This window comes from Bemisia tabaci, chromosome 10 (genome assembly GCF_918797505.1).
Source record: "Bemisia tabaci chromosome 10, PGI_BMITA_v3".
NCBI classification, from domain to species: Eukaryota; Metazoa; Arthropoda; class Insecta; order Hemiptera; family Aleyrodidae; genus Bemisia; species Bemisia tabaci.
The window spans coordinates 32451490-32473771 of NC_092802.1; the positions used below are offsets into that span (position 1 = coordinate 32451490).

Consider the following 22282-nt stretch of genomic DNA (forward strand, 5'->3'; position numbering starts at 1 on the left):
AACGGGCGTCTTCCATGTCTGCTGACTCGGGGGGTCTGGATTTTTACCTACTACCAGCTGTAAATTATTTATTATTTTGTTTCCTTAAAATCCAATAAATGTCTATTTATATCATTTATTTACCTATAAAACAATAACAACCTGTCTCTGCCTTTTTATTCCAAGTCCCAGTCCCCTCGTGCCCGGTTGGTTATTCCTCCTAGCGGAGTCGGAGTCACTTCTTATAGATCATATTCGATTGGGGTTCGATGTATCGTTTGGTTAAAAACAATAGAGCATAACTTCAAACGAAAATTTTATGCTTTAAATAGGAAAACCTAAAAATAAGACAATACCTCACAATCACTTGTCATCCGATTTCAGACGATAGCCACTTCGATGCCAATCATCATCATCAGGTCACACCGACTTCGACCCGGCAAACACCAAAAAAGTCACTCCAAAGTCACTCCAAATGGTTCAAATGGAAAACTTCATTTCGGGGGGGCTGGAGAAATGGTATCCCCCCCACTTCGCGATCGATAAATTCGGACAACGTCAACGTTTTGTAAGTGTTTTTTAACGTTTTGTAAGTCCAAAAGAAAATTATGTAACTCAGTTTTTAGGGGGGATACGGCTACCCAAAATTTTGGGGCCAGCCCCCCCACTTTGCGATCGATAAATTCCGATAACGCCAACGTTTTGTAAGTGTTTTGTAACGTTTTGTGAGTCCAAAGGAAAATTTTGTAACTCAGTTTTTAGGGGGGATACGGCTACCCAAAATTTTGGGGCCAGCCCCCCCCACTTTACAATCGATAGATTCTGACAACGCCAACGTTTTGTAAGTGTTTTGTAACGTTTTGTAAGTCCAAAAGAAAATTTTGTAACTCAATTTTTAGGGGGGATACGGCTACCCAAAATTTTGGGGCCAGCCCCCCCCCCCCCCCCACTTTACGATCGATAGATTCTGACAACGCGAACATTTCGTAAGTGTTTTGTAACGTTTTGTAAGTCCAAAAGAAAATTTTGTAACTCAATTTTTAGGGGGGATACGGCTACCCAAAATCATCAGGGTCAATCGCACCGTTCGAATATCCCGCGCAAAGACCACCGGATCTCGCCCGGATCTTTCTCGTTCCGTGCCATGTTGCCGCAGCCTTTCAACCTTTCCGACCGTTTCAGTGGGACAGAGATTAATCGTGTTCCTACGCTGCTTAGGGTTACATTAGGTCAGATTATAGATTTTCTTCCCCGATTTTTGTTCTCGCGGTTTTGAGAGAAGCGTATATTATTCAGCTAAAATCAAGAGGGGTCAGGTCGTTTACATTTCATGGGCACTTGAAAATCCGGTTGTTTCGCTTTAGACAGGAGATGGACCAATGAGCATGGTCTGCATTAAATAATTAACGGCACTTATTTTCTCTTCAAAATTTATTGTAAAAAATGATGCACACAACGAGAGGTTCGGAAAGCAACCGCTGAACGGGATACTCTTAAGTTTTTTAAGTCAAATCAGATGAAGGTTCAACGGTACAAATGATCTCATTTATATTTTTGCCCTGAAAATAATGTTAACTGTGAGCACTTATTTCTTCTTTAGTTGCTCATTTCTGGATTCCACGTCGTGCGATTCGTTGTATACTTGAAATTTTGAAGTTGGAACGCGTTGCGTGGTGTTTCAATTTATACCGTGTATACTGTACAGGGTTATCCAAAAGTCACTGACCACCCCTGTAACTTTTTTCCAAAACGAGATAGAAGTTTGAAACTTTGGGAATGTTCCTCGGTCTAAGATAGCAACTTTTTGGTCCCCCCAAAATTTTGGGGGGCGGCCCCCCTTGAGGGGGGCGGGGGCTAACTTTTTTTTTTCAAATAGCAACCCCCCCTTTGTGATACCTCATTCGAAAGATAATAAGAAAAGAAAATTTTTGGCGCAAACCGCAGGTCAAAATGTTCATTTTTGACAAAATGGCGGCCGGTCGAAGTTCAAAATGGCGGAAATTTGGCATCTCCGTTGTTTATTGACGGATTGGTTTGAAACTCGGAATCTTAGGGTTTTTTCAGATGAGAAAAACGATTCTGGCATTGGTTTTCCAGAAAAGTCAGTCCTTTTCAAAATGGCGGCGGTCAAAATGGCGGCCTAGAGCGGGAAGTGGATATTTAGGCTGCATATCGTTGGTTTTGCAGGAAACTTGGTTTCTGGGGGTGTTTCGGCACGAGAAGAACGTCTCTATCATTGGATATCTGAAATTTTGACAAATTCCAAAATGGCGGCGGAAAAATGGCGGGAAATCAGTTTTACGGCTCTTTACGGATGGATCAGCATGAAATTATTTGATATTTCAAGAATCTAATGAAAGATTCCTTTTAATCCAGCCAAAAACCGCCAGGGTATCGAATTTCATAGGTACAAATCCATCGGTAAACAGCCGTAAAATTGATTTCCCGCCATTTTTCCGCCGCCATTTTGGAATTTGTCAAAATTTCAGATATCCAATGATAGAGACGTTCTTCTCGTGCCGAAGCACCCCCAGAAACCAAGTTTCCTGCAAATCCAACGATATGCAGCCTAAATATCCACTTCCCGCTCTAGGCCGCCATTTTGAAAAGGACTGACTTTTCTGGAAAATCAATGCCAGAATCGTTTTTCTCAGCTGAAAAAACCCTAAGATTCCGAGTTTCACACCAATCCGTCAATAAACTACGGAGATGCCAAATTTCCGCCATTTTGAACTTCGACCGGCCGCCATTTTGTCAAAAATGAACATTTTGACCTGCGGTTTGCGCCAAAAATTTTCTTTTTTTATTATCTTTCGAATGAGGTATCACAAAGGGGGGGTTGCTATTTGAAAAAAAAAAGTTAGCCCCCGCCCCCCTTAAGGGGGGCCGCCCCCCAAAATTTTGGGGGGACCAAAAAGTTGCTATCTTAGACCGAGGAACATTCCCAAAGTTTCAAACTTCTATCTCAATTAAGAAAAAAGTTACAGGGGTGGTCAGTGACTTTTGGATAACCCTGTGTAGAGGTCTATTGTTTGACGGATCCCGATTCGCCCAAATATTGAAAGGTAGAAATTGCTGGGTGTATGACCTTCAAAAGTTTGGACACCTACCCTGTAAAACTGATAAATATTGACGATGCAATAGTCTTCTATGTATAGCTCACGAGAAAAAGCGGTGGGAAGCAACGAACTGTTTCAAGGAGTAATTAGACTGCATTTTGCAATTGGAACTATAAATTCTGTCTTACCTGAAAAAACACTCATATGCATAGGGAAACTAATGGCACATACATTGTTTTTGAACCGGGCTGGAATTTATAGTTCCAAATTGCAATATGTAGTCCAATTTAAGTTTATCATTGGTGAAAAACAAAATTAGGCATGGAGGAACGAAGGTCTCACAGTTAACATTATTTTCAGGGCAAAAATATAAATGAGATCATTTGTACCGTTGAACCTTCATCTGATTTGACTTAAAAAACTAAAGAGTATCCCGTTCAGCGGTTGCTTTCCGAACCTCTCGTTGTGTGCATCATTTTTTACAATAAATTTTGAAGAGAAAATAAGTGCCGTTAATTATTTAATGCAGACCATGCTCATTGGTCCATCTCCTGTCTAAAGCGAAACAACCGGATTTTCAAGTGCCCATGAAATGTAAACGACCTGACCCCTCTTGATTTTAGCTGAATAATATACGCTTCTCTCAAAACCGCGAGAACAAAAATCGGGGAAGAAAATCTATAATCTGACCTAATGTAACCCTAAGCAGCGTAGGAACACGATTAATCTCTGTCCCACTGAAACGGTCGGAAAGGTTGAAAGGCTGCGGCAACATGGCACGGAACGAGAAAGATCCGGGCGAGATCCGGTGGTCTTAGCGCGGGATATTCGAACGGTGCGATTGACCCTGATGATTTTGGGTAGCCGTATCCCCCTAAAAATTGAGTTACAAAATTTTCTTTTGGACTTACAAAACGTTACAAGACACTTACGAAATGTTCGCGTTGTCAGAATCTATCGATCGTAAAGTGGGGGGGGGGGGGGCTGGCCCCAAAATTTTGGGTAGCCGTATCCCCCCTAAAAATTGAGTTACAAAATTTTCTTTTGGACTTACAAAACGTTACAAGACACTTACAAAACGTTGGCGTTGACAGAATCTATCGATTGTAAAGTGGGGGGGCTGGCCCCAAAATTTTGGGTAGCCGTATCCCCCCTAAAAACTGAGTTACAAAATTTTCTTTTGGACTTACAAAACGTTACAAAACACTTACAAAACGTTGGCGTTGTCAGAATCTATCGATTGTAAAGTTGGGGGGCTGGCCCAAAAATTTTGGGTAGCCGTATCCCCCCTAAAAATTGAGTTACAAAATTTTCTTTTGGACTTACAAAACGTTACAAAACACTTACAAAACGTTGGCGTTATCGGAATTTATCGATCGCAAAGTGGGGGGGCTGGCCCCAAAATTTTGGGTAGCCGTATCCCCCCTAAAAACTGAGTTACAAAATTTTCTTTTGGACTTACAAAACGTTACAAAACACTTACAAAACGTTGGCGTTGTCAGAATCTATCGATCGTAAAGTGGGGGGGCTGGCCCCAAAATTTTGGGTAGCCGTATCCCCCTAAAAATTGAGTTACAAAATTTTCTTTTGGACTTACAAAACGTTACAAAACACTTACAAAACGTTGGCGTTGTCAGAATCTATCGATCGTAAAGTGGGGGGGCTGGCCCCAAAATTTTGGGTAGCCGTATCCCCCGTAAAAATTGAGTTACAAAATTTTCTTTGGACTTACAAAACGTTACAAAACACTTACAAAACGTTGGCGTTGTCAGAATCTATCGATCGTAAAGTGGGGGGGCTGGCCCCAAAATTTTGGGTAGCCGTATCCCCCTAAAAATTGAGTTACAAAATTTTCTTTTGGACTTACAAAACGTTACAAAACACTTACAAAACGTTGGCGTTGTCAGAATCTATCGATCGTAAAGTGGGGGGGCTGGCCCCAAAATTTTGGGTAGCCGTATCCCCCCTAAAAATTGAGTTACAAAATTTTCTTTGGACTTACAAAACGTTACAAAACACTTACAAAACGTTGGCGTTGTCAGAATCTATCGATCGTAAAGTGGGGGGGCTGACCCCAAAATTTTGGGTAGCCGTATCCCCCCTAAAAATTGAGTTACAAAATTTTCTTTGGACTTACAAAACGTTACAAAACACTTACAAAACGTTGGCGTTGTCAGAATATATCGATCGTAAAGTGGGGGGGCTGGCCCCAAAATTTTGGGTAGCCGTATCCCCCTTAAAAATTGAGTTACAAAATTTTCTTTTGGACTTACAAAACGTTACAAAACACTTACAAAACGTTGGCTTTGTCAGAATTTATCGATCGCGAAGTGGGGGGGGGGGGATACCATTTCTCCAGCCCCCCCAAAATGAAGTTATCCATTTGAACCATTTGGAGTGACTTACAAAATTTTTTTTTAGACTTACAAAACGTTACAAAACACTTACAAAACGATGGCATATTTTTCATATTTTTTTGTGGAAGTGGGGGGGGCTGGTGAAATGGACCTGATTCTCATTCTAGATATTATGTTAGTAGCTTTCTTGCTTAATATTATGCGGCTGAACCAGGCTTCCGTTGAGATGACCGGTTGGATTGATCCTAGTCTGGCTCCCTTGGTTTGTATATTCTCTGTCCAGTCTCTTTGCCACTGTTGCAGTACTGTACTTTTGGTTAGTCGTTGGTAGTTAGAGTAATGGATTAATTCTTTTGAGTAGTCTGTGGCGTTATTGAGGTCTCTGTAAAAATTGACGACCTGTAATACAGATGGACAAGATTCTAAAAACTCTCTGACTTTTAAAAAGAGGTGGCGGGGGATTCAAAACAAGTTGATGCTGTACATGCTAAAGGAGGTATTATATATGAAGTGGAAAATTTATTAAAAATTAGAAACTTAGAAAATATTGACTCATCAAAAACTAATTAGCAATAAATGTATGTACATGAATTATGGTTTGTGTTGTAACGTCACCATCAACTGGTACCCTCGATGTGACCTCAAAATGCCATTATCAAGACGTCATCAAAGGCAAAGGATGACTCCATGATGTCATCAACGAGACTCGTTTCCATCGACGTTATCGACAAGTGCCTCCATGACGTCATCAACTGATGAGTCTATGGCGTCCTTGATGGGTGTCCCAATGACGTGATCGGGGGGGGGGGGGGATTGCTGGTAGATATAGCATTGTCATTTTCTCAACTTAGGGGGATTAAAATACAAGAGGAGAAAGGTAAGGCCTTGTCTCTACGGGACATTTTCATAGGATTTGTCCCAAGTTCGAATCGCAGGATTGAAACTTCTGGGATTTTTCCCAGTTACCGTCTCCACGGGACGGGGCTCATACAGTCCTGCAACTAGTTTGCGCGGGAAGATAAATTAGATAAAGTCGAGTATTTAACCGGGATTAAAATACTAATTGCTCTCAATTGACAATTATACACATTATTTTAACGAAACAAACATTAACAATGGAGTAATGAATAAAATATCGCACAATTCGTTTCACTTCTTCTCCTCTCAGTGGGTCCTAGGGGTACAAGTACCGTACTTGGTACTGGGAAAAACATTGATCAACTCAATATTTTTCCCAACTTCGTAAGTGGAATGTAACCCTGGGACAAATCTCGTGAAACGGCCTGCGGAGACAAGGCCTAAAGAAAAAAGTAAAAACATTTAGAGCGAAAAGAATCACTCTCAAAAATGGGCAACCACTGTTTGACTAGTTATTCCGATTAATCAGTCCACTGCCCCTTCTTTTACATCGACACAATTCCCCCTCACCTGCATTTCTCTGTAATATACCGTTAAAAAAAGGCAGCGTTCGGCCCGCAGTCCGGACAAGAAAACTTCTAAAAGTCAAAGTTCTAAAATGGGCCACACGCTTCATATAGGTATCGTTCATATGTTCTCGCGGAGCGCCCTAACTCCTGTGCAATCCGCAGTCGCGCCACCACCGTCGTTTTGCAATCTGCACCCGAAATCTATTGCTGACAGCTCCCGTGTCCGGCACCGCTACAACTACTTCCTAGTAAAAATGAGAAGGTTCGCACGGTTAACGCTATACGTTGGAACGACCATACGTTGGAAGCAACCCCTTGTTTTAACTTATCAGGACTCGCGTCGTCGCCCCTCCTTCTTTCACAGCTTAATTTGAGTGGAATTTAATTACCAGCCATTATTTTGGTTTCGTATCTTCCTAAAATTCGCCGCCCTCTTCACCCCCGAGTTAACCTCATAAACCAATCGGAATTCATTTAACGATTCCAAATCCTCTTATATTACTACATTATAAAATCCTAAGCCCTAAAATTGTCGAGATCTGTTTCCCGCTGTCCTGAAGTTACTATTGGAGCGAGAGTACGGAAGTTTTACAAAGATGTGAAACCTTATGTGCTGGAGCACGGCTGGATCTCCTTTTTTCGAATTTTTATTTTTAACCGAGTCATCGCGAAAATCTGCAAATTTATTTTTGCCTTTTTCGGAACTAATATTGATCCTATGAACTTGCAATTCGTTATGATAAAAGGGCAAGCTGAATTGGTTATGCTGGAGCTTTTTGTCCATAAAATGTTTATAATTGGTCGAGTTATCGCGAAAAATTTAAAAAATTCACCATGTCTATGTGAAGGTGTACACTGCTGTACATCAGCCAGATTGTTGAAACTTTAACTGGCTATGTCGGCACGATACGACAAGACACAGCCCTGTCCGCGCCGTGTAATATATCGATTTTCGATTCTTGTGGTTCCGACATAAATTTCAACAATCGGGCTGCAGAGCACACCATTGAGCTCTGAGCATGGACCTTTCTACCCATTGATGGAGCCCTATACGCACACGTGCACCTCGAAGCCCGATTTTTGAAATTTTCACCCAGACGAGAGTAATATCATTTTTTCCAAATTTCCAAAAAATTTGGTTGTCAGATTGCGCATAAAAAGCACGGATTTCCTCGAAAGACAAATAAGCGTCTTCGATATTTTTTGGGACAGACGGCAGCGTCCTAAAACGCCCATAAATCCCTCTCGCGACGACGGGTTTCGCGTGGGTCGCCCGAGGTGTGAATGAATGATGAACGAATGGAGGGTTGAAGGTGGCGATCGGAACACACTGAAAAAAGTGCCTTGTCCGAGAAACAAGGATTCTAGTCCCCCAGACAAGACCGTCTTGTTATATTTGATCCACAAGGCATTCTAGTTCATGGGACCCATACAGTCTTGTTCAGGGAACAAGACTTCCTTGTTGCATAAGTCAAAAGTCTAGTCACGGTAACAAAATTGTCTAGTTCTGGGAACAAGACTTGTCTTGTCACAGTATTCGGAAGAAATTAAAATTGCAAAAAAAATGTCACAAATTTATATGAATTGCACGATTTATACGAAAATATATTTGTTCTCTACTTCCTTCACTCCTCTTACACCAGAATTGTCTCATCCGACCTTTCAAATTTTACCGACCTGATCGGGATTTGAACGCGGGACCATCTGATTACGGACCGAGTGTTCTACTGACCGAGCTATCCGGGCTAGTTAATTGAGGAGCCGAATTTTAAATATAAGTACAGCCCACAGAATTACTTTTTCATTTTGTTGCTATCTCAAGTCTGTGGAATGCGTAGAGCATCAGATTGTTTGGTTTTTTTTTCTTTTTTACCATTTACCGTTTACGAAAAGGAATTTACATTCTACATCAGATAAAAATGGACAATTTAGGCCGAAAAAATGTGTTTCTTCAAGCAACGATGTTTCCTTTGTTCCGTGTTTATGATTCTAATTTTTATTTTTATTTTATATCATGATAATAATTAATAATATATAAATAAATCAAACGTTAAAAAAATAATTATATAATTAGATACATTTGATTTTAAAACCTTACGCATGAGCGATTTATTTTTAAAAAAAGAATTATAAACTTATTGTTTTTACCTTGTCATTAAACATCCAGAAAAATTTTCGGGGAACAATTATTAAGCGTAGTTCTTAAAATACTCTTTCAAAATATATAAAATAATACGCTCTCTTTGAATTTGACCATTACTCGCGGTGAGTAGAGAATCTTGTCACAGTGACAAGACTATCGAGTCCGGTGGCTCAGAAACCTAGCATATAAAACAAGACTGGTCTTGTTGCATTAACAAACGGGTGTTGTTTCCCAAACAAACTGAGTTGTTTGGCAGACTAAAAGTCTTGTTCCTGAGACAAGGCAGGTTTAACAAGTTTATCTTGTCTCTACGGCTCTATTATTTTTTTCAGTGCAGTGTCCAGTGCCCTTTCAGATGTGTCTTTTGCATACGCACGTAAAAACGAAGCTCCATTCGCATTGTTTCATTCAAACACGCATGCATGAAAATGCGGGAATTAATCGTAGAGTTGAGATCCAGTGCATTGAAGAGAATTCAGCCCCTCCGCGATTCCGTAAAATTGCATTCTTCTCTCAACAAATAAAAAAAGTTGCATTCAGGAAGAACACGTGGTTGCTCCGCGACTTAACTACCGGAAAGTACATAGTAGACGTTCGTGTTTGGTTATCTGACAATTGGAAAAGTTTAAGGACGCAGGTAGGTACTCAGAAAGTTCTGAAAGAGTTAAGGGGAAAAAGTGATTCCTCTTTGAGAATCGGGGATTTCATTGCGGAAAAGAGTGTAGAAAAATGGCTCATATGATCTGAAATAAATTATTGTGTGACTATGCTGGGTGAAGGTGCTCTGTGTTTATGCTACCAAGAAAATAAACCAGGACATTACAGAGAAGGTAGAACTCAACTATGGGCTATAGGCATTTGTGTGTGATGAAGAATTCAGAAGTATAAGTATGTTGAAAAACTGAGGCTGGCTACATGTAGAAATTTTCAGTAATCAAAGCAGGATGTTCATGTTTCTATATAATATGAGAGGAATGGAAGTGGGGTCAGTTCACGCTAAATCAAACAGAGGTTGTGTTCGATCAACTGAGAAATTATTGATAACTCCTTAGAAAACATCCTTTTGTGGGTTAAAAGAGATAAAAAATATCTAATTTTAATGTTTCAAGTCACATACTTACTCAGCCGCAGCATTGTTCTATGCTCTTGTATATGGGCAAAAGTGCTGTTAGGGGTACTTAAAATTTATCTTAAAAAATAATACACCGGTTGTTAACAAAAAACTAGGGGCTTTCAAGACAAGACTCTGAAGAACATGCATTCATAGTACATCAAAAATTTCTGAGTCGGTTGAGCAACAAATATTCTGAGAGCTGGTTGATATCACAAGGAATGAATGACCCAAGCGATTGACTTGATGGAGGAGAAGATTACTGAAATTTTGATGGGTAAAACGTGTAGAAGATTAGAAATAAAGTACCATGATAACAGTGAGGTAGACAGGATATTTTTTAAAAGGGCGAGACATAATACAGTATTTAGATGTGATCAGAAGAAATGTTAGGAAATTAAAAGATTTTAAGAATAAATTAAAAAGGGAACTAATAATGTTTACAGTCAACAATGCCTGGGAAGAATATGAGCTATACCTATTCCCTAGTTGGCATGAGTGAAAGATGCTGGAACTGTGGGAGACTGCAATATTCCATAAAAATAGAGATATAGGTAAGGAAGGCTACGTAGAAATAAGATTCGCCCTTGGGAGTTATTTAAAACAACAAAAAAAGAAAGATAATTCTTATTCGTTATAAATTCCTTTCAACAAACGAAACTTCATTTCATTTTCTGACTTAGAAAGCACTTTTGGCATGGGAACGGAGTTTTGGCATGGGAACGGAGTTCCCCTGTCTCTACAATCGTTTTGCTGCTACGGCTATTTAATTCCCTATGTCTCTGTGACCTTGGGCAATTCGCCCAATGTTCGATTTTTGGTTCATTTTCGGATGTATCAAAAATCGTTGTGTTTTTTAGCCAATCATGTCTCTACGTCAGGTTGTGTAGAATTCTAAAATTCGCTTTCCGCGAGTTTTTTTTTCTTCTTGAGATGTCGCGTCTGACTGGTAAATCTGCGCAGAACCACCGAAAAACGTATTTAGGCAAATTCTTTTTTTTGGAAGGTTCTGATTGGTTACATTTCGCCATCAATTTTCTGTTCGTTGGTGCAAACAATCGCCTTCCTCGTTGCTCTTGAGAAGCCGCCATTATCCCACTTCAAATTTTAAAAATAAAAATAAAGAAATAATAACCATTGTGCAAGGTGGAAAATTGCTCTGGAGGACCCGTTACGGATATATGAGCCAAAATCAGAACTCGATTGATTGATTTAATCCATGAATACAGAAATATTGCCTCAGCTTACTGTCGCGATAGCAAATGCATGCTGAGATGAACCTTGGGACACATGAAACCATAGGCAAACAATGTCTCACAGAGAAAGGCGCTTACTCCGTCCTGTCATATCACGGCAGTGGCCGAAGTGTCAAGGACATCTTTTGTGAAGCCCCGCTCAGCGTCCGAGATCATTTAAGTGTTCTCTTTTCTCCCGAATACCATGTGAGTTGAGATGGCTCAGTTGTCTACGACACTACTCAGGCGCTAATATCATGCTCCTTTTGTGCGAGCGGGGGTTCGAATCTCGTTGGGGACAGTTAATTTTTACTGGTTGTATTGAATGTTTTAGACCAATCATCAAACAATAAGTAATACTAGATGATAAATGTACGAACGTTTTCTCGTGAGTTAATATGTTAAACAAAAATACTGGGATATGCCTCCTTCATTAGTCAGCCACATGTTCACCCAAATTAATGATGTTATTTTCTTTTTTCAAGAAAGTTAATTTGCATTCAACGTTCGTGAATTGTTATGGTTTTCTAAGTTTATTAAAAAGTACCTATTGATACAAATAGAAACACATGAAAATAGTATGTCTAACATTTCAGTTGTTTTTTGTTTTTGTTTTTGTTTTTTCAATAAAACAAATTGACTTGGACTAGAATCATTGTAGGTATCTCTGAAGAAAAATGTCAAGTTTTTTGAAACAGAAATACTCATACTAAAATATTCATCCTTCATACAATCAGGGAGATGTTAACCCAAATAATGATGTAATTTTCTCTGTTCACCCAAATTAATGATGTTATTTTCTTTATTCAATCAAATTATTTTACATTCAACGTTCTTAAAGCAATATTTTCTCCAAAATTTAGCAAAAAATTACAATTTTTACGCCAAAAAAATTTACTTGCTTTAAGTAATTGGAGTAGGCAGTGAATTTTCTCATTGGAAAGGTCGATAGCATTTGCTAAAATTTTTGTTTGTTTGTCAGCCCTTTTATATTTTCGTGTCCGGGAGTCCACACTAGTTTGATGATGACAAAGTTAATGAAAAAGCAACAAAAACACCAGCATTTCGCGCGCGCCCGGCACGCGTCTCTCTCCTGAGTTCGATGACGTTTCATGATTCCACCAAAAAAAAAATCAACGTCATGCCGCAGAAAAGGAACAACTTCTGCAATTTTATCAGCCATAGGTAAATGTTTTGACTTCTGCTAAATCAAAAGCAGATCCCAATAGGTATATCCATCATAAAAATGGTACACCCAATGCTAAGTGATTTATCAAACATTTCTCAAGTTCCCATGACGAATATTGCTATCGCACTGCGATTGCAGACACCGGCTTGTTTTTTTTTAAAAAGATGTATTGAAAGTTGTCAGGTGTCTGGTACAGTTCATTCATATATCATGATGTGGCAACAGCTCTCGTAGTTCTATTGCAATACTCTATATTATGCTCTTTTGTTCAGGGGCCTGAACCCACTAAATCCTGCAAAGCACTCGATACTGATATCGAAACTGCACTCGAATGCGATATTTTCTCTCTAAAAAAACCATGCCTTTATTACGTTGAATTTCTTTGTTAAAATTGGTAAGTGAGTGCGCTTTAGACTCCTGACAACAGAAGTGCGATCTCAAAATAGGAGAAAAATGACGAGTAGCTGAAAATATGGAACCAATTGATGCGATATATCGCATGCCGTTCTGACACAAAATATGGCGTCCATCGAGTCACCTTAATCTCCAATTATTTCTTTAAACCAGGTATTTCCATCTTGTTTTTCCCGCATATTTATCTCCATTTTTCCTGGTGTTCTCCTTAATATTATCATTTTCTTCTTCTGTTTCTCTTTTTACCTTTTCCTCGATCAAAATCTCAACGCGGAATTAAAGAATTACATCCATCGCAAAGTTTGACATGGAAGTGTAAGCACTATGCACATTCATGTAATTTAAGTGGCCTTAGAAGTTGTTGTTATTTTGTTCTTACTTTTCTTAGTTTTAATTGCAGATGCCCAAAATGTGCAGTTGATATAAAACAAAATTTATGGTGAGTTTCCTGGTAATATGGTCGTTTCATTTATTATTATTTCCGCTTATAACTTAAGTTGAAAGCACTTTCTTTATCAGTGATGGTAGGCGTGAGGTGAGTTGATTTTTTCAGATAAGGACATTTCCAATTAATTGTGGTAGTACCGCAACTCAAGTTGGGGTAGTACCGCAACATTTGGGTTAAGCCGGCTCCAGACTACGCGGCATCCGCCGAGTCTCACTCGCCAAGTCCCGAATATTCGGCCAGTCCCGAGTAATCTGGATGGAACATTCGCGTCGACTTGGCTCGTCTTGACGCGAGGCGAGTCACTCGGCTCGGCATTCGCCCCAACCCGCTAGAAGTCGGTTTTTGTGACACGCGTCAAAGGGATCGCGAGCGCAAAGCCGAGCGTCCATCGCGACATCGGGGTGCCATCCAGACTAGAGTACCTTTATAGACAGAGTATGGCCACTTGTGTCTTTTTACTACAGGAAAACTGTTCCGCTTTTTGATTGGTCAACGAGTTTTTAGGCTTCATGATGCTCTTACGGCCGTAAATAAACAAACAAGATGGCGGCTCACCGTAACATCGATAAGAAGCTAAATTTGACACAAATTTCAATTATACGGCAGTAACAATTTAAACTAGCATATCTACGAAAAACACATGAAAACATTGTTAAATCGCCTTTCACCTTTATCACAGAAGGACGTAAGATGTGCATAACCTCAATCTTGCTTGCTGGTAATAGGAGTGAACAGATTGGCCCAGATGTTCCGCGGTGCCGGACACGGGAGCTGTCAGCATTAGATTTCGGGTGCACTGCAGATTGCGAAACGACGGGTGGCGCGACTGCGGATTGCACAGGAGTTAGGGCGCTCGTATGATGTAAACAAACTTTGGCCGCGGAATTGAAGAATTGAAAATCTCTAAATTGAATCAGACATCTGAGGAACTAACGAACAGCTTGTGAGCTGTAAAAATTGACGACCTGTAATACAGATGGACAAGATTCTAAAAACTCTCTGACTTTTAAAAAGAGGTGGCGGGGGATTCAAAACAAGTTGATGCTGTACATGCTAAAGAAGGTTTTATATATGAAGCGGAAAATTTATTAAAAATGAGAAATTTAGAAAATATTGACTCATCAAAAACTAATTAGCAATAAATGCGCAATAAAATTCCGGAAAGTTTTGCTTTGAGCGCTTGAGTCTATATACGCAATTTAGCAGCGATCTCTTGCCGTCAAGTGGTGGCTCTGCGGCAGCGCGCTCGCCCAGTGATCCGGCGGGCCCGGGTTCGGTTCCCGGGCGCCGCGTCAAATTTTTACGACCGAATTTTATATTCTCACACATTTTCACATCGATTCCCATTTGATACATTAGATCTTAAAACATCAATTAATTTACAACCATCAACGATCAATAACTTCTTCAATTTGAAGTATAATTTTTTTTTTGGGAGGGGGGAGGGGTCACGCGCGCGATATTCTCGCCAATCACTGTACTTTCACATTAGCAGACGACCCGCTCCGCCCCCTCACATCGACATATTTCTCCCGAATGAGTCATGAGTCATGTCGCCCGGTCGTATGAGTCATGATTTTTCCCATCATTATCCAAAAAAAAAAAATCATTATGAAAAATTGTAGCATTTTTAATTTGAATGTTCGTAGTAATTTTTCATTATAATTTTCTGGATAATGATGGGAAAAATCATGACGCATACGGGTGATCGGGAGAAATATGTTGATGTGAGGGGGCGGAGCGGGTCGTCTGCTAATGTGAAAGTACAGTGATTGGCGAGAATATCGCGCGCGTGACCCCTCCCCCCTCCCAAAAAAAAATCTATACTTCAAATTGAAGAAGTTATTGATCGTTGATGGTTGTAAATTAATTGATGTTTTAAGATCTAATGTATCAAATGGGAATCGATGTTTAAATGTGTGAGAATATAAAATTCGGTCGTAAAAATTTGGCGCGGCGCCCAGGAATCGAACCCGAGCCCGCCGAATCACTAGATGAGCGCGCTACCGCAGAGCCACCACACGACGGTAAGAATGTGCTGCTATACTGCGTATATAGACTCAAGGGCTCAAAGCAAAACTTTCCGGAATTTTTTGGGGGTGTTTCTGGGGGGCATTGGAAAAAACAAAAAAATACGGGTCAAATAAATTCATCCAAAGAATTCGTACGAATTTTTTCAGCCCGATCGGAGGCGGCAGCTTGGGAAGTTCCCCTTGTTAGGGTGATTAAAATACAAGAGGAGAAAGGTAAGGCCTTGTCGCTCCACGGGACGTTTTCATAGGATTTGTCCCAAGTTCGAATCGCAGGAATAAGAAAGAAAAAAGTAAAAACATTTAGAGCGAAAAGAATCACTCTCAAAAATGGGCAACCACTGTTTGACCAGTTATTCCGATTAATCAGTTCACTGCCCCTTCTTTTATATCGACACAATTCCCCTTTACCTGCACTTCTCTGTAATATACCATTAAAAAAAGGCAGCGTTCGGCCCGCAGTCCGGACAAGAAAACTTCTAAAAGTCAAAGTTCTAAAATGAGCCACACGCTTCATATAGGTATTGTTCATATATTCTCGCGGAGCGCCCTAACTCCTGTGCAATCCGCAGTCGCGCCACCACCGTCGTTTTGCAATCTGCACCCGAAATCTATTGCTGACAGCTCCCGTGTCCGGCACCGGATATTCCGGACCACATTTCACCAAAAACTGCTGTTTGTCAAACCGCCGTCAACACCTACCAAGCGGCGAGTAGGCCTTCGGCCATGCTCGGCAATCTTCGTAGCCAATCAGGTTGCCGCTCAGACTAAACACTATACGCTAGACTATGAAACCTAACTTACAACAAAATGACTTGTTTCTTCTCTAACAATGGAACCGAAAAATGTTACTTTGAATGCGCGAGAAACTTCTTTGGTCGAGATGAAGAAACGTAAATGAAGAAATGAGTCCGGAACATCTCGACCAGGTACAGGCCGCTTTGTTTACATTAGGAGTCTGGAGTATCTCGCCGCAATTTCACTTGAAATCACCATGAACAGATCAACGGGGTAACTGATATTTGATTTTACGAAAGGGATAAATGTTGGACGCGGACGAAAGTTCTTTTGTCGAGGTGAAGAAACGCTAACGCTGGGAAATTGAGTCTGGAACATCTCGAGGAAGTCCGCTCTGGGTCCGCTTTGTTTATGTCCAGACTATGTCGCCGTTCGTTTGTTTACATTAGGAGCGAGTTTGACACCGATGACAGACTTTGGTTTTTGATGAAAATTTGGTCTGGAATATCTGGGCCGAACGCAATTGGCCTAAGATGGCTATCACCAGTGATAGCCATCTTGTTTGTTTATTTACGGCCGTAAGAACATCGCATCAGCCTATTTTCTCGCGACCAATGAAAAACCGGAACAGCGGGGCGATTATTGAAACTGATAGACAAAGCGATAGACAAAGATGACATAGGGAGTAGGGAGCGATCCTATTGGTTGACATAGTTGGTTCTCATAGACTAAGGGGGAAAATGATAGACTAACTGTCAGGTCTCTCGTGGGTTGCCGTTAGTTAGTCTATTACCTTCCTCCTTTGTCCATTGCAACCACCCGTTTCCACCAATAGGATCCCTCCAAATCCCTTTTGTCGTCTTTGTCTATTGCTTTGTCTATCAGTTTCAATAATCGGCCCGCTGAAATGGTCATACTCTGTCTATAAAGGTACTCTAATACTCCAGACTACTCGTCCTCACTCGCCGAGCGTTCGCTGAAGGTATCCAGTATTCAGTTGATATTTTGTAGGAAGGGGGCGAAGAGGTGCAGTGTTTTGCAGTGTTTTTTCTTCACTTGGCGAACATTTGTCCTTTCCCATCAGAAATTCGTTATTTGCCAAATGACGAGCCAAGTACGACTTTCACGAGTAGTGTGGCGCTGTACACTCGTGGAAACGCTCGCATCTGCCCGTCGCTTCCCGAACCCCGAATATTCGTGACTCGGCTCGGCACTCGGCGAATGCCGCGTAGTATGGAGCCGGCTTTATTAGTGACATAATTTATCGGGAGTACTTACTACCATAATTAATTCGGGTGCTACCAAAATAAATTGAAAATGACATCCAACAACCCTTATCTCTTTTTTCTCGTGGTATTTCCTCTTTGAAATACTTAGTCAATGTAATTTACTGAAAATTTCCTTGATTTTTCTTCTCTATTAGCAGAATAATCTGTATACATTTCAAGCTGTGAATTTGACTTGTTTCTCTTCAAAAGAATAAAATAAGAGCGTGAATTTTTAAGCAATGCATGATTTTGCACTTTCACCATCGACATAGATCAATTTAATAGTTTCAAGTGTAAATTTAATAATTCTAATTGACGTCACTTATGAATCACCCCTTAACTTCTTTATTTATCCGCAAAATATTGTGAAACAAATACATCTTTTTCCTGTTAAAGTGATAGTAAGCGATCTACATTCCGAAAATCTACCAATTAGCCATAAAAAATCGCAGAAGCTCGATATACCAGGTCGATGTACCCACTCGTTGAATTTACGAATCAATTTCAAGAGTGCAAATGTGTAAAAGTCAGCTTTGGTCCTTTTCTGTACATTTATTTTTCATGAAACAATTATAAATAATTTCAATCCCCAAAAAAACGATCAATTTTTCCGTATAAAATCGAAAAAATCGAAATATCATTAATATAAATTTCGAAGGATTCAGACTTTCAGCGATTCCACCTTTTTCTATCTCATTCGAGAGGTTGCCAGATTGTGCGATGAATGTGAATATTTTACATAAAAAGCAACTTATCTGGCAACAATAGAGCCCGGGAGGGACGAGAGGCTGCCTTCCTGGGAAAACCCATGATTTAGCCGGAAATGTCATTAAAACAATTGATTCCGTTTGAAGCATCAATTGCATACTGGGGGAAAGCTTTTTTAAAATAATAATTGTAAATGGGCACAGATGCTACAGAAAGGGAAAAAGGAAAGGGAAAGGAAATGAAATGATGATATGATTACTAATATGCAATCAGAGAGAATAAAACAAAAACATCAGAGAAATTTATATGCGATGAAAATATAAGAAAAAAACACGAGCGCTCATCGCTTCATCTCCACACATCTATTCATGTGCAAATGATGGCACGCTCCGGCAACAAGGTTCTGTCACTAAATCATTTTTGCCTCCAGAGTCTCCAAAATGTATACATCTTAGCGATCAAACGTCCAACCACTGAGAAAAATGGCTCGCGAAGCGAGCCGAATGTCACTCGCGTAGCGAATGATCGGGGGTCCAGGGGGCGCTGGGGCGCAGCCCCTTGGCTGGCCGTGACGGACGCGCGAAGCGCGTCCAGAACGGCTAGTATTCCCTTAAGTGTTAAATTAAATTCTACATATACGTGTGAAAATACTTATGTATCGATATGCTGAACAGAAACCGTGTGTAGACACAGTTAGAAGCCCGCGACAACATCAATTCAACAGAAAAACGGCAAAAATTAGATGGGATTTTAGCCCCTTTTATTTCCTAGAATATCGATGGAATTCCCCCCCCCTTTTTTTTCTCTTTTTCTGGGCTTAAATTACTCAAGAGACACTGTAGTTCAAAAATATGAAGAATTTTCTATTTGGACATATAAAAACTGTTTAACTCGTTTAGGCACACCGTGTATGATATGGGGCACTGCTGATATTCAAACATTGTCTTCAGGTCGAAATTCTTACCAGGAAGCCCTTTGCAAGAGGCGAATTTTTGGTAATTTCCCCCAATTTTTTCTCCGTTACGTAATTGAATTGCTTGTCTAATTCTGAGATAAATTATATTTAGTTGTAATTTGCATTTCTTTTTTTCCCCTTTATTTTATTTTTTGTATTGAGAAGTCGAGGTTTTGTTGATTCCTTCGGATTTCGAATACTGTAACTTTTCTTCTATTCGGCCGATTTTTATGAATGAGACGTCTTTTTATTCGTGCTTTAATGGAGAGTAAGGAAACACTTGCTAAATACACGCGATTCTGTGGCGAGCAGAATTGTTGAAATGGCTTTTATGAAAAAATAATCGGAGTATTCACAACGTGCATGAAGGGTGGATTTTCAGCTTCGAAGCGTCACGGCTAAGATTGATGTATCGATGGCTAAAGTGCGAAACCACGTATCTCCACTGCCATGTTTGACAATTTCTGCTTATTTCATTTTTCAAAAAAAAAATAAAGCCAATTTTCATAGCTTGAAATTTATACAGGATGCTTTGCGAACACAGAGGGAAAATCAAGAGAGAATTCAAGAAATAATGCGTTGACCACCTACTTTTTTCCCCCCAAAAAAATAAAAGTGACAGAAAGTTTGCAATGTCGCAAACAGAGATGTGCGCGCGTGCTCACGCACTTTGACTGTCGATATTTCATATTTCTACCAACCATCGGATAGATTATTTTGTAAAAATTGAAATGTCATTTAATAGGATAATTATTGAGGAATGTTCGTGCCAAAGGTGATCTTTCAAAATCTTAGAAAAAAGTCAAAATTACTTTTTTCAATTTGCAACTGAATTTAATGTATCAATATTCGTGGTTAACTGGAAACAGTACTGCCGACTTTATTTGAAAGTTTGAAAGATAATATTCGGCACTATTATTCCTTCATGATTGTTAATTTTTCAAAAATAGTCCACGTAATGGCTAACGTACCTATCATGCTCACGATACATTGCGGCAAAATTGAGGATCTACCTCATCACGTTTATATTCACAAATCCTAAAATACCTAATCATATATAATTAATTTCAATCATACATGATCTTATGAATTCAGAGTTTCTTCTCTTTTTCCCTTTAGATCCTCACCGGTACACTTTTCTATCATATCCGCAACCTAAAAAAAAACCTATTTAATTCGATGGGCCGCGATTGAATACCACGTAAGTATAGAAAGAAAGATATTTCCTTATAACACACGTATATTAGAAGACATTGTGACCTGGAATTAAACTAGTTTTCGTTGTCCTACTTAAAGCCACAGTTCTTTGTGACACTCAAGAGAGACCCCAAAAGTCTGAAAGCTGGCTGGTGTGGCCCATTCATACATGGACCGCGTTTAGCAGAAAGGATTCTGTAGGCACATCAGCTGTTGCCAAATTTAATCGGGCGATTCAATTTTTTACAAGAGGGCGTTTGTGCGAATTTCTTAAAAAATTTGAAGGGATTTGTTTCGCACTATGCAGAAAAATCACTGAAATTTGCAAGAAAATCCGCACAACCGTATTCATGTAAAAAAATTAAATTGCCCAATTATATTTAGCTATAGCTGATGTGGCTTGGTTCCTTCCTGCTTAGAGCCGGACCAAATAATAATAATAAGTAGCTGTTCTCTCTGCTTTAGCTGTGGTTACACGTGTGCGCTTTCACTGAGGTTCACTCAACTGGAAAGAATTGGTTTTGTTCACCAAAATGTGCAAAAAAATATAATTTGATCCAAAACCACTATTATAGATAATGAATCAACGTTACTCATGAAGTATTCAGATGTCATCATAATCTTTGAATTCAGTTCATGAAAACTGTTTTACTTTGAAAATTAGGGTTTCGTTTAACTGTCCTCTAAAAAAAATTAATGCCCCGTGAACTCTAAAATAAGGTTGAATCGACAACAAGAAACAGTAAAGAGCCTCGCCAAAAAGTGGTGTTTTTTAGCCCCTTCTTTTATACCCGAGTTGGTCAACCGGACAGTGCTCAAATGAAAGCCTATGGTAAGGCAAACTTCCATGCAAAGTTTCAACTTGAAGTGACCCCTCGTTTAGTCTGTACAGCGTTGCCAATTTTTCATTTTTATGCGCTATACTCAAGGAATTCTGGATTCATCATGGTTCAACAGACTAGTATACCCGAATTGGTCAACGGGACAAGGCTCAAAAGAAACCTTATGGTAAGGCAAACTTCAATGCAAAGTTTCAACTTGAAGTGACCCCTCGTTTAGGCTGTACAGCGTTGCCAATTTTTCATTTTTATGCGCTATACTCAAGGAATACTGGATTCATCATGGTTGAACAGACTAGTATACCCGAGTTGGTCAACGGGACAAGGCTCAAACGAAAGCTTATGGTAAGGAAAACTTCCAGGAAAAGTTTCAACTTGAAGTGAAACCTCGTTTAGGCTGTACAGCGTTGCCAATTTTTCATTTTTATGCGCTATACTCAAGGAATACTGGATTCATCATGGTTGAACAGACTAGTATACCCGAGTTGGTCAACGGGACAAGGCTCAAACGAAAGCTTATGGTAAGGCAAACTTCCATGCAAAGTTTCAACTTGAAGTGAAACCTCGTTTAGTCTGTACAGCGTTGCCAATTTTTCATTTTCATGCGCTATACTCAAGGAATTCTGGATTCATCATGGTTCAACAGACTAGTATACCCGAATTGGTCAACGGGACAAGGCTCAAACGAAAGCTATGGTAAGGCAAACTTCCATGCAAAGTTTCAACTTGAAGTGACCCCTCGTTTAGGCTGTACAGCGTTGCCAATTTTTCATTTGTATGCGCTATACTCACGAAATACTGAATCCACCGAAATGCCATAAAATGGTAATATAGACTTAAAAATTCGTCTTCTCTTTTAAAAATCAATCCTATAGCATTGTATGGTAATAGTTTGCCTACCTTGTGTATTGAAGGAACCTGAAAGTACGATTATTCGCGCGAAAAGCTTAAAAATATCGGCGTCTCGTCGTAAAATAAATGTACACAATTTGGCAACGTTACTCTGAACTTTCCAATTTCGCCTTGAACAGAAATCATATACTATGCCATGGTGATATTTAGTCATCAGAATGACATGAATGTCTTGGAAATTACGTTATCGAAGCATTCACGTGAGAAAATCTTTAATTTTTGTAAGAAATTAAAATATACTTGGCAACATTGCGTTCGGAATTCAATTTTCTC

At 39.7% G+C, this 22282-nt stretch overlaps 1 long non-coding RNA gene across 1 annotated transcript; it reads right to left on the minus strand.

Annotated features, from left to right (window-relative positions):
* Positions 1 to 4421: 4421 nt before the first annotated feature.
* LOC109039724 (uncharacterized) lies at positions 4422 to 12785 on the minus strand. The gene is made up of 2 exons (XR_002009746.2): positions 10087 to 12785; positions 4422 to 5794 (listed from the first exon to the last, which is right to left on the minus strand). It is a non-coding gene; the product is annotated as an uncharacterized lncRNA (long non-coding RNA).
* Positions 12786 to 22282: the final 9497 nt, after the last annotated feature.